General features: G+C 41.9%; 1 long non-coding RNA gene across 1 annotated transcript; it reads left to right on the top strand.

The window, feature by feature from the left end:
* Nucleotides 1-860: 860 nt before the first annotated feature.
* On the top strand, nt 861-1,937 carry LOC308175707. The gene is made up of 3 exons (XR_013937980.1): nt 861-961; nt 1,190-1,400; nt 1,571-1,937. It is a non-coding gene; the product is annotated as an uncharacterized lncRNA (long non-coding RNA).
* The last annotated feature ends 9,877 nt before the right edge of the window (nt 1,938-11,814 follow it).

The following is an 11,814-nucleotide window of genomic DNA, read 5'->3' as shown; positions in this document are numbered from 1 at the left end:
TCGTGCAACAGCTAGTTGAGAGAAAAAGCTCCGGAGAATCTCTTTGTTTACATTCTTGCCCTGGAAAAGGCTTTGCTTGTAAGTTGCCTTTTCTTTTCTTGTTTAACTACAATGTATAATGTATATGTTTATAAATACATAGCTTATATTATTTAAGTATAACTATTTGTATTGCTATATTGATGTTATATGTTGGCTACATACTGTTGATGTTGAAAGTGTAACAGTATAGTTTTGAGCATTACAGTAATTGTACTCTTATGTTTATTTACAGTTTTACAAAATAACCAAACGACCACTCATGTTTCTGAGGGTTGAGTAAGGAACTAAACTTTACTCCAGCGTCTGAGGATTCATTTATGTGTCAGTGTGTGTTCGCTATCTGTGGAAGTTGCGCCCTGGTTACGCGCAGTGGGAACAGAATATCCGCAAACAGAGGTGTCCTCAACTTTTAAAATATTTCTTACACCCCTAGTAGGGAACACAGTATATCTTAAAATACCCATGGAATTTCATTCGTTCTGATTACTTGGTGGTACATCTAGTTGTTGGAGCATTGATTTCCATTCCACTGAACTGATCAGAAACACCTTAAAACACAGAGGGACCCCTTCTATTTAGTAAATACCTTTTGTGGCACTGCAGGTTTTCTGTTTGATGATCATTATGCTAATTCTAAATCCATTACATGGAAATGCATCACCTACAACAAACTACATCTCTAATTTGAGTGTTTTTTCAGATCTCAATTCTGGATGGACCTCATGAATGACCTGAGGGAGAGAGATTTGTTCAGTTGCAGTCATGAGCACACATGCCTAGTGCGGTTTGTGTTCATGGGTGTGCTACAGCGGGACCTTGATGAATGCAGGGAAAAGTGGAACACACACACCATCAGACCTGTTCACCAGTCTCGTTGTCCATCTGGGAAACCAGATGTCATGTACAACCTGCCTCACAGGTTTGGTTCTATCAATTACAATTATTTTTTCATTCTTGTACTTCTACATTCACAATTCACATGTACTTCTAATTGTCTAAAATGCAATCAACTGTAGTTGCCTGTTGAGTAGCTTTCAATTGAAATACTTTTCTCTAAAAAATGATTATTTGATACAATGATACATTTATAACAAAATGTTTTAATGAAAACAGTACAGTTAGTGTGCCAGTTAACTGTTACCCACAGGTTTGGCAGAACTGACTGTGGGTTCAAAGTCCCACCACACGAACTAGGCCAGTTTGTTTCGGAGTCTACCTACAGTCCATGTGGAGATCAGCATCTCCAGGGACACTTTGAGAACCTGCAGAGAAGGCTTGGTCTGATGCAGGCCTTGACCTGGCAGTCTGGTGTACAGAACTATATCAGACTGAAGAACATGGCTGATATGTCATGATATGTGAGTACACATTTCAAAGAACAAAGTTAACCCTTTAACTACTGAAATCTAGTTAAGCCAGTTTAGTTTACTGTAGTCCAAACCCTGGGGAATTTTGTATCCCAAAGTCCATGTTGTTCTGAAACTCATTGTAATTCATGGCCATCGGTATCTCTATTGTGTTGGCGCAGGTTCTGCTCATTGGGAAGCGTGATGTCCGCAGAAAAAGCAGTTTTGGGTGGTGGCTGGATCCCAGAGGGAGGCAGTGCGTCGAGTCCTGTGGCGAACATGAGGATGTCCTGGAGGAAGATTCCTGTTTGTTTCTCTGAAAAAAGTAGATTTAGTTTAGTTGTAAAATATAATATTTCAATGGAACTGCCAGCAATAGAAGATGATATCAAGATGACATAATTAAAAGATCTGGGGACTGTTCAGGTCTTCTGCAGGGTAGGGAGTGTGTTTATGATGAGATAATTAAAATAAACCTTCTGTGTCAAGAAGATAGTCTCTCCAGAATCCGAGTACACAGGTTTCTTCCTGTCGCCTTGTGCACCCTGCTTCACTGAGCTGAAAAATAAAAATACCTACGGCTTAAATTCAGATGTCAATCCTCGTCTGGTTTCTTTGAAAAACATTAGGTTTAAAAAATACAATACCAGCACATTTGGCATATTGGTGCACACTGCCCGTAAACATTTGACAAAGATGCAAGAAATACATTGAAAATCCACACAATTCTGAGTAAACTAGCAAATGTGTAAAGGTTGCATCTGTCAACACAGCTTACCTGTAGAAGTTATTCTGACCCCGGGCACATTTGTCTTGTTCCTGGACTGCGGTTTGTCCTCCATCCTAGTTTTACCCCAAAAATTAGCAGTTAATTTAATGACAGTGTTATTGGCTTAGTAACTAAAACAGCACACATTACATGTAGTTTGGCTTGGTGAATATGTGTCTTTAACCATGCCCAGCAGAGTGTCTCTCTGCTGGGGTAAGTGAGTAGGTCAAGCAGCCTGGTCCTATTCTTCCACATATAGTGAGGCCTAATTACTAATTGTCCATGCCCAGCAGAGTGTCTCTCTGCTGGGGTAAGTGAGTGGCTCAAGCAGCCTGGTTGTATTTATGGAGGCCTCCATGCAGTTCCAATTCACTTTTTACCCCCATATAGAGTGCCATATGCCCCCAATAAAGTTAGAATTCATTGAAAAAACACTTCTCCCTTCAAGCAGGACACCTTGTGCATTTTCTACCGACAAATAGAGTGCTTTATCCCGCATATTTAATAAAGTTACATCATTGACATTGTTCCAGGCTGGGTCTTATCGATGGTTTGCTGTGCTGGGCTGTCACTACCATTTTCACCCACAAGAGTGCAGCGTCTAGCCATTTATGGAGGCCTACATCGACTGAGAGCAGCAGTTCCAATTCACTTTTTAGCCCCATATAGAGTGCCATATGTAGAAGTTATTCTGACCCCGGGCACATTTGTCTTGTTCCTGGACTGCGGTTTGTCCTCCATCCTAGTTTTACCCCAAAAATTAGCAGTTAATTTAATGACAGTGTTATTGGCTTAGTAACTAAAACAGCACACATTACATGTAGTTTGGCTTGGTGAATTAATGAAATTATTTACAGGCATTTCATAATTTCAGGTTCACACATTCAACACTAGAGGATATGGATTTTCTTACTTGATGAGATGCTGTCTGTAAGCGTCTGGCTGGTCTGGAAAAAAACAACAATTTAAACTGCTGTACTGTATTGTGCTGCTTGTGCAAGAAAAGTTCATGTTGACTGTGCTGTGTTTTACCCTTGCAAAATGTTCTCCATTCTTGGAGTGCTCACTTCATTTGGAGTGCTCACTTCATTTGGACCGTCCCACACCTGCATACAACACACAAATGACAGATTAGATCAAATGAAAATATTATCAAAATATTGTCAATTCACTTCATTTAAGGAGAAATGCCATGATGCAAACTGACCACGGTGTCTGAAAGTGGACTGTCTCCAGATGCCAAATTAACCATTTGAACCACACCGTCATCATCTTCACTTGAAGACTGTCCACTGTAACCTTTGAAAAAGAATAATTGGCATAATTGATGTGGGTATAAAGATGAATTTCACTCATTGCCTCAGTTTTACAGAGTGGAGCTTAAAACAAGGTGGAAACTTGCACTTACAACTGTTTGTGAATTGTTCACCAGGGCAAATGTACAGTGTTATTCTTTGGTAGGCCTTTCCAATGGCCTCCTTGTATTTCTCCACTGTGAAAGCGGTGTCTGTTCCTGGAATGTTTCGAACTTCCTGACCATCGGGGTACAGCAAGACATAGGAAACATCTTTCATGTCCTGGTTAAAAATGTTCAGCTTCTTTAAAGCAGCATCCAACAGTTGGTCAGATGACCATTGTGGTTGAACATCAAGGGGAAGTGACTTCCCTCTCACAGGTTTAAGGAAGTCACCTGTCCTCCTCATAATGCCAACAAATATCTTGACAGAACCAGCCTACGTTATGTCTGAATACGATCCAACGGCTAATTCCCAATAAAGAATCCCTCCACTGCACAAGCTTCTACGAACCCTTCATAGGGTGTAGGGCATAGAATGAGCCCTTCGGTTTGAAATACAGCACATGTTATCTGCAGACATAAATAAGAAATATAATATGTACCTTTTATGTCGCCTCTTCACTCCACAACCTCTTCAGAACTGCTTTTCGGAACTTCAAAAACACGTCTCCGGTCCGTTCCACTTATCGTTCCCCCCCAGAACACTTCCGTTGTGAGAACAGTTCCGTTGTGTTGTGAGCTATATGCAGCGCGTTTCTCTATTTGCAGCGTTTTTCTACACTTCCGTTGTGTTGTGAGCTATATGCAGCGCGTTTCTCTATTTGCAGCGCGTTTCCGGTATGCAGCGCGTTTCCGGTATTTGCAGCGCGTTTGCCCTTGTCGGCCACCGTATTGTAGCGTTTTCTTGTTGCATGTGTTGTCGGGGGTTGTATGTGTTTTTGACTTTGTATCGTTTCTGTATTTGCAGCGCGTTTGCTGTTAATGTATTTGTTTTGGTCTTTGCAGCGCGTTTGCCCTTGTCGGCCACCGTACTATTCTCTTCATTTCATAGCTTTCCTCTTGGTTGCGCTGCTTCCAGTCTCCGATTGAGATTTGGAGGGCTGGCCTTTATGTTAGAGCTTTTATCCAATCAAAATGTGTTGCTAGGGGGCTCCAAAATCTGCCCGCCTGCACAATAAACGGTGCCGCGGATACGACCTGTAACTTAACGTTGAACGAGGAAAACCTGTGGCGTACCTAGTGGAAACCTACGTAGATTTCGAGTTGGCGAGCAAAAGCAACAACGGCGCCTGCTGTAAAGCTCAATGATGTCAGCACCCAGCACGTCTTTTGATTGGATACGCACTATTGATACGCACTATTGATATTCACTATTGAGATGCGTAACTATGCCGGTAGATGTGAAACTTTTGAACACCTTTGGGGTGCGCAGGGAAACGGAGCTCCACAACGAAAGCTTTCGTTGACTGATCGATAATACTGATCGATTGTGTCCTGTTTTTGGGTAAACAATAACTTTCATTTAGGGGACACAATGAAAGCGCCGAGTCCACAAACAGAGGAAACTACGTTGAGCTTCTTTCTTTTCTTGCTGAAAACAACCCAGATTTACATTACCACCTGTCCACAAACAAAGTGTTTACTGGGACGTCAGGCAAAATACAAAACGACCTGATTTTTGCTATTGCTGAAGTGATGGGAGAAGAGATCAAAATGGAGATTAAAAAGGCACCCTTTGTCGCTATTATGGTGGACGAGACGACAGACGTGGGTAATGTAGCGATCTTAAAGATGTTAGTTTAACACTCTTCATTGTAAATGCGGATTTATTGATTAAAAATGCTTCGGAAATATTAATATAACTCTGTTGTACTTGTCTGACTGTTAAGGTGTTAATGTTAAGTTGATGCAACGCCCGGTTATACTGTGTTTCTGTCTAGTTTCTAGAGCCATGGCGTCATAACGATGGTATTAAGAGGTAGAATAATTCAGGTAGGAATGTGTCGGACATCACTGAAGGCCTAGGTGTGAAATGCACCGCCCGCCACTGCTATCTATCTATCTCGTAAAAAGTGGGAACTAATATTTCCTAAAAGACACTTGACGGAACTGTCGTTCGGGATATAGTTTCCGCCTGTGAGACATGTTTGACGCACGTATTACCTAAACCAACCTCTAAACCTGCTCGCGACCAGAATTACTCAGAAGGATTAGCAAATTATTTGAGCCACATTGATGGAACCGACCGCAAGCTTAAATTAGCGCCCGGATCTGATTTAAACCTGGATCAGAGTTAATCGCGCATTGTGGAACAGGGCCATATTCCACAAAGCTCGATAAAGTTCTAAGCCTCGATAAAGTTCTAAGCCTCGAAAATGTTAGCTTGCTTTCGGTGCCATCAATGTGGCTCAAATAATTCGCTGCTTGGTTGAGCTCCTTCTGAGTCAGATATAATTAGCCTGGTCCCGACCAGGCTAAAACACAGGCTATAGTCATCCGTGCGTCAAAAAAGGCTCACAGGCGGAAACTAAACCCTGAACGAAAGTTCCTCATGTGTCTTTTAGGAAATATTAGTTCCCACTTCACACGAGATAGATAGATTAGATAGTTTGATTAGATAGTTTGACTGTGTGATAGATAGATAATTTGATATTTTGAAAGTGTGATCGATCGATAGATAGTTTAATTAGATAGTTTGACTGTGTGATAGATAGATAATTTGATATTTTGAAAGTGTGATCGATCGATAGATAGTTTGATTGTGTGATAGATAACTTGATATTTTGAAAGTGTGATAGATAGATCGATAAAGAAAAGAGTGTAAAAAAAAAAGAAGTAATTGTCTCAACTTGCATTGCTGTCATCTCAGCGGTCTGGTTGGCGTAGTGGTTAAGGCTGCGGACTCGAGTTCCAAAGGTTGCGGGTTCGAGACTTGACTAAGTCATTCATTTTTTTTTTTTTTACATTTAACCGAAGATTTCATGCAAAGGTTTCAAACACCATTGTAATCGTGTCAGTTCTTGTAAATTAGCCTGCACCATCATTTTATAGCCTACATACTTTTTTAGATGAGATTTTAGATTAGATTCAGACAACGAAATGCAGTAAAAAAGTGCGCCTGAAGAGGGATTTGAACCACCGATATAAAATTCTCTCTCTCTCTCAGTCAGCAGTCACCATGAGTAGTCGCTTCTATCAGCGCACGGGCGAAACGGCGAGGATTATACCACATTTTCTTCTGTTCCTTCTATGGATTACGGATTTGTACATCAAATCACCACAGAACTTGCATCTTATGGAGAAGGAGTCAAACTTTGTTGGAAAAGGTGAGACACATAACGACTTTTATCTCCACGCCGCGAAGAAATGTTTGGGCTTCGGAGCAACAACCATTCACACGACGCTAACTGCGGACCGGACGAGAAGAAACAAACCCCCGACAGGTAGAATAGACAGAAGAACCGTGATATGGCTCTATCTACTGCTCTCGGGAGACATCCAGCAGAATCCCGGACCAGTCGCAACCAGGCGGGCTTCACGTTTAGCCAGACAACAACTATATCTTTCCCAGGCAAATGCTACGAGCATAAACATTGACGCCATTGTCGACAAACCGGTTAGTTTGCCGGCAACAGCAGACATCCAGGTTTCAGACGTGGCTAGCAAAACAATGGGTAGATATGCTAATAACATTACCCCCCCACCTATCTTCCACCACCTAGCCAGGGAACACAGAGGCCTCCCCCACCCGGTGACGAACCCCCCCCCACCACCCGGTGACGAACACAGAGGCCTCACCCACCCGGTGACGAACCCCCCCCTCCCCCCTCCCTCCCCCACCCGACGACGACCCCCCCCTTCTCCACCCGGAGACTCTACGACGAAACCGTTGAACAATGGGCGCCCCCCCCCACCCCCCAATCCTCAACGTGACGATGACCAAAATGGTGGTGACTATTTCCAAGTCAAAGACATAAACTCTCTATTTGGACACAGCAGTAAGGGCCTGCATATTGTTCACCTTAATGTGAACAGTCTTGTGCCTAAACTGGACCAAATCAGAGAAATGTTCCATGACAGCAAGGTTCATATTTTGAGCTTCTCTGAGACCAAGTTTGATGAATCCATCAAAGACCCAGAGATTGAAATAGTCAACTACACAGTCATCAGAAACGACAGGAACAGGTATGGGGGTGGTGTCTGCATGTACATTCACAACGATATTATCTTTAACACCCGTGATGACCTGAATCATGACAAATTAGAATCTGTTTGGGTTGAAATTATCTTTAACAAAGCAAAACCGGTGCTGGTTGGTTCTATCTACAGACCTCCCGATCAGAGTGATTTCTATGATATTCTTGAGGGGTGCTTGGATGACGTTGACTGTGTGGAAAAGATTCTTATTGGAGATTTGAACACGGACATGCTCAGAAATGAAGCATCCGTTTTCAAATCCTTCACTAGGTTTTCTGAATTACACGGTCTCCGTCAACAAATTACCAAACCCACTAGGGTGTGTATTTCTACTCAAACCACCATAGATCTCATTCTAACATCGGATGAGTCCAAAATCTCCAAGAGTGGGGTTATTGTATGTGGGCTAAGTGATCATTACATGATCTTTTGCACTCGTAAAAAACAAAAACCCAAGGCTGGCGGTCATAAAACTATAACTACTAGATCCCTTAAATCCTATTCTAGTGAGGCCTTAAACCATAAACTGGAGAATCAAGACTGGTTTGATGAACTAAAATGCACACAGGTTGAAGAGGCATGGCTAGGTTTCAAAACCAAATTCCTAAATATTATTGACAGTATAGCCCCCATGAGAACCACCAGGGTTAAAACCCGATCGGAACCATGGATGAATTCGGACATTCTAAATGCTATGAAAGTCAGAGACCTAAAATGCTCTGAAGTTCAAAAATGCAAATCAAAATTAGTGAAACACTTAAACGAAGATCACAAAACCCACTTTGAGAAAATTAAAAAACAATGCAACAAACTATGCAATCAGGTAATTACCATGACCAAATCTGCTAAGAAAGAATACCTCGATAACAAAATCGAAGAAAACTTAAACAAACCACGTGACCTTTGGAAGCTACTTAATAGCCAACTAGGTTGCAGTCAAAAACTCAAAACCAGGTCTACAAACATCAGCATCAAATCTGGTGATTCTCTCCTTACAGACAAGCTGGATGTGTGCTTAAACACTTTCTTTACAACCATAGCCACTAAATTAGTTAACAATCTACCACCCCACTCAGGGCGTTATGGTGTAGAGCACATCCGTGAGTTCTACAATAAACTGGGTGTACGCAATGATGATTTTAAACTCTCCATGGTGTCAAACGATGAGGTGTTTAAAAAGCTAGGCGCTCTACACTCAGAAAAGGCCACGGGCCATGACAATATTCCAGCCAGATTTCTAAAAGACTCAGCTGCCTCCATTACCCCAATCATCACCCACATAATAAACCTCTCCATCAAACAGGGACACGTCCCCCTTGACTTTAAAATAGCAAGGGTAACCCCACTGTATAAAAAAGGAAGCAAATTAGACCCAGGCAACTACCGACCTGTTTCTATTCTTAATTCCATCTCGAAACTTATGGAAAAAATAGTTTATGAACAGGTCGATAGGTACCTTACCGAAAAAAAGCTGATGTATGAATTTCAATCAGGATTCAGAACATCCCATTCCACTGACACATGCCTTCTCTATTTGAACGACCACATCAACCATGAGGTGGACTCGGGCAAGTACTGCGGCATGGTCATGCTGGACCTCCAGAAGGCCTTCGACACAGTAGATCACCACATATTGTTAGATAAACTGAAAGCAATTGGGTTCGATAGAACATCGGTGAGCTGGATGCAATCCTACTTAGAGGGGAGGGAACAGGTGGTTAGTGTGAACGGAACACTGTCCCCCCCCCTCCCAGTGACCTGCGGCGTTCCACAAGGAAGCATTTTGGGACCTTTACTGTTCCTAATATATGTGAATGACATGTCATCAGCATGTGATTGCAATTTGTTCCTGTTCGCGGATGACTCGGCTCTGCTGGTCTCTGACAGGGACATATTGCAGGTGGAAAAAGCGCTAAGCACTGAACTGAGTAGAATCTGCATCTGGCTAGCTGACAATAAACTATCAATACACCTAGGTAAAACTGAAACCATCCTATACGGATCCCCATCTAAACTCAGAAAGGCTGAAAATTTTAAAATAAAAGTGGGTAACATTAATATCACAAGAAAAGAGGATATTACATACCTGGGCTCCATCTTAGAGGCAAATCTTTCCGGAGATAAAATGGCAGCAAAAGTAATCAAAAAAGTTAACCATAGAACTAGATTCTTGTACAGGATATCCTCACTTGTCAGTAAAAACACACTGAGGACCCTATCAGGAGCTCTCATTCAATGTCACTTCGACTATGCCGTAACATCATGGTACTATAGAACCACAAAGGCCCATAAAACAAGACTCCAGACAGCCCAAAATAAACTGGTTAGGCTTCTGCTAGGCCTCAACCCTAGGACACATCTAACCGCTGCTCATTTTTTGAGCCTTGATTGGCTACGAGTAGTTGACAGAGTGCAGCAGCTTGCACTGGGCCTGGTCTTCAAGATACGCTACACCACAAAGACACCCAAGTACCTGTCAACATACTTCCAAAAAGTGAACAACGTCCACACATACAACACCAGAGGAAGCTCCACGAACCACGTTCAACCGCGTTGCACCACAAACAAGGGGTTAAACTCGTTTGCAAACTATGCAGTAAAAATGTGGAACGCCCTTCCTATAATCTTAAAGGAGTGCAAAACACTGCCCACCTTCAAAACCACTCTCAAAAAACATTTACAGGAGGCTGCAATCCGTAACTGGACCCTCTAAATCAAAAATCAGATTAAAAGACCCGAACTACCCACTGTACATACTTTGTGTTTTGTCCCCCGCCCCCACCTGTGGTGTATGTCCCCACCTGTCCTACCCGCTGTACATACCTTATGTTTTGTTGTATTGTTCTTCCCATGATGGATGTGTGTTTATCTTGTAGATAGTAATAGTTATTTGTCTGTATTATCTTGTAGATAGTACTAGTTTTTTTTGTCTGTCTTACATGTAACGATGAATTGAGAATCAAGGACCCCAATTGAAATAAGCCAGTGGCTTTCTTGGGTTTTTATCCTGTTAGTTGACCTTGTATGTAATATGTACTTTCATGTACCTACTTCTGCAAATCTTCTAATAAAGTTTTCAATCAATCAATCAAAACGAATAAATCCTATGGCAGCGGTCGATACCACTAGGCCATTGTGGCGATATGACGGTTTGTAGCCTGCTGCTGATATCACCACAGTAGTAAATATTCATTTATTAAAATATGAACATATAACAATAACTGGGGCTAGTATGACCTACGCATTTAATCGGTCAGCAATTTCTTGCCAAACCATTTCCCTCGCCTTGTTAATTGCGGCAGTATTGCACTATTTTACATCTTATTTTTCCGTCTTCATAAAAAATCAATAATTCGGAATGCTGCGCAAATGTAGTACCCCTGCAGAGTGGAGTATCTTCATTTCGACAGATCGACTCTTCTGGGCTGCGTATGTCTGCGTGCACGCGCCCATATCGAAGATTTGTAAGCCTGTCTTCTGTGAACACTGATGACACAAGGCTGATCCTCATTCGAGGAATCACCTGAGGCTTGAATACCAATCTCGAGGTCCCTGAGCGCCGCATTTAATTATAGCGCCGCTATATTAAGCCACCGTTAGTGGAATATGGCCCAGGTCCCAGATCTTCTTGTCCAGGGACACAAGAGTAAACTTGTTTGGCTTCGGTTCCTCAACATTGACATTGGTTAGGGTTAGGGTTAGGGTTAGGGTTAGGGTTAGGGTTAGGGTCAACATTGTTAGGGTTAGGGTTAGGGTTAGGGTTAGGGTCAACATTGTTAGGGTTAGGTTTGGGGTTAGGGTTAGGGTTAGGGTCAACATTGACATTGCAGCATTTACCCGAGCTGGGCCGATAGTGGAAAAGCGCCATTAGATGATGAAATGAAACATAATAACAATAAGTAACATAGCAAGTAAAATAAGTAAGCCTACATTGATAAAGTAATAAAGTGGTGGTTTTGCAGTGGTTTCAATAGAGCAAACGTGTTGTGCGAACATACAGTACGGGAGTAAAGTAGTCCAATACTGTACGTATTATAGTATAAGTAGTTCTAATACTGTAATGTTCATTTTTGTCTCATGGCATATTATGAATGAATGAATGAATGAAAGCATTTATTTCGAACATGTGCAGAGAGAAATAGTTATAACAACAAAAGACAAAA

This window comes from Nansenia antarctica (genome assembly GCF_963989245.1).
Source record: "Nansenia antarctica genome assembly, contig: SCAFFOLD_495, whole genome shotgun sequence".
Lineage (NCBI taxonomy): Eukaryota > Metazoa > Chordata > Actinopteri > Argentiniformes > Microstomatidae > Nansenia > Nansenia antarctica.
This window is presented reverse-complemented; position numbering and strand designations above follow the sequence as displayed.